The sequence below is a fragment of the Mastomys coucha genome, unplaced genomic scaffold, assembly GCF_008632895.1.
Source record: "Mastomys coucha isolate ucsf_1 unplaced genomic scaffold, UCSF_Mcou_1 pScaffold6, whole genome shotgun sequence".
In the NCBI taxonomy this organism is placed as follows: domain Eukaryota; kingdom Metazoa; phylum Chordata; class Mammalia; order Rodentia; family Muridae; genus Mastomys; species Mastomys coucha.
The window spans coordinates 96,707,099-96,708,972 of NW_022196912.1; positions in this window are offsets into that span (position 1 = coordinate 96,707,099).

Here is a 1,874-nt window from a genome sequence, read left to right on the forward strand (position 1 = left end):
TAAAAGTTCAATCAATTTAAAATGTCCAATATCTTTTAAAATTCAAGGTCTCTTAACTGTGGGCTCCAGTAAAATACTTTCTTCCTTCAAGAAGGAAAAATATCAGGACACAGTAACAATCAAAAGCAAGACCAATGTCTGGGATCCAACTCACAATCTTCTGGGCTCCTCTAAGGGCTTCAGTCACCTCTCCAGCTCTGCCCTTTGTAACATACACCTTGTCTTCTGGGCTCCAGATGCCTGTACTCCACTGCTGCTGCTGTCCTTGGTGGTCATTGCATGGTACTGGCATTCCCAAAACACTGCTTTACCAATACCCTCTCATAGACTGTCTTCAACTCCTTTGCATGACACCTTCAGTCCTGGGCCATCAATTGCAAACTGAGGCTGCACCTTCACCAATGGCCTTCCATGGCCTCTCACTGTGTGGAACCTCAGCTGCTCTTCATGACCCCTTCATACTGTCAAAACCAGTACCACCTGGGTGACTCTTACACATTACCAAGTCCTGCTGCAGCACAAGGTACAACCTTGGCTATCTCTGGAACATAGCCGCTTTGTGCTCTCAGAAAACACTTCCCAGAAAATGTCACCTCAATGATGCTGGTCTCTTCTTAATCACCGCTAATTTCTTAGCTCCAGCTAACCAGTATCAATAGTCCCAGTAATGCAAAGTTTTCACTTTAGTAGTTCTGGTATCTTGTTAATCATAGCTGATACTTCAGCTCCAGCTAACCAGAACTACAGAATCTTCACAATCAAAACAACATGGCTCTGATAAGAGTCTTTAATCTTCCCTCTGAAATTTCACAAGCCAGGCCTCCATCTCTGCACTGTTCTCAACATAATCTTTCAAGCTCCCACAGAGTTCTTAACAGCCAGTGGCTCTTCTAGCTTAAAGTTCCAAAGTCCTTCCACAGTCCTCCCCAAAACATGGTCAGGTTGTCACAGGAATATCCCACTCCTGGTACCAATTTGTCTCCATATTGGTGGGTTCAGTGCCTTCGACCATGGGTCCCAACAAACTCAGGTACAAAATACAGGAGAGAAACAATGTGACTGAACTGAACCTACACAGAAGTATTTTCTCCTGCAGTGCAGGATAACAGTTATCCACACAGCATTTTCCCCATATTAGGTACTACAAACAAGGAGATTTAATATATAGGAAGACGTTGTAGCTTGTGTCCGAACACCACACCGTTGTATGAGGGGATTTGAGCTTCTGTAGATTTGAGAATCTTCAAGACAAGTCTCTTGATGATCTTGAGAGAGGGACAACTGTACCAGGACAGAGTTAGAGGCCACCACTGCTAGATGGAGAGTACAGGGAGGGGTCAAGGATGTAAAGTCATGGTGTTAAAAGCTGTTATCTAACTCCAGTTCTGCCTCATCACAGGCAAAAGCCCACAGGCCCCTGTGACTGGGTAGATCATCCAGGAAACGCTTTAAGGGACTCACAGTTAGATGCTAGGAGAAGGGCAATGGATCCCACTTGTAAATAATTGTGATGTAACTTTTTTCAGACCTCAGATCAGAGTATATGTTTGAAAAGTATGCAATGCATGATTTAGTAAGTAAAAGTGCCTGCCACCAAGCCTGACAACCTGAGTTTGAGCCCCAGAACCTACATGGTGGAAGGAGAGACCAACTCCTGCAAGCTATCCTCTGACCTACACACGCACACTCACACACAAGTGCACACACACAGTGTAAATAGGATGTAATCTAAAATAAATTTAAGTGCATAATAAAATAAAGCAGGCTGAGAGCCAGATGTGGTAGTACACATGTATAATCACAGGACTGAGAAGGTGGAAGCCGGAGGATTGTTAAATTCTGGGCCAGCCTGGATTACATAACAAGACTAATTT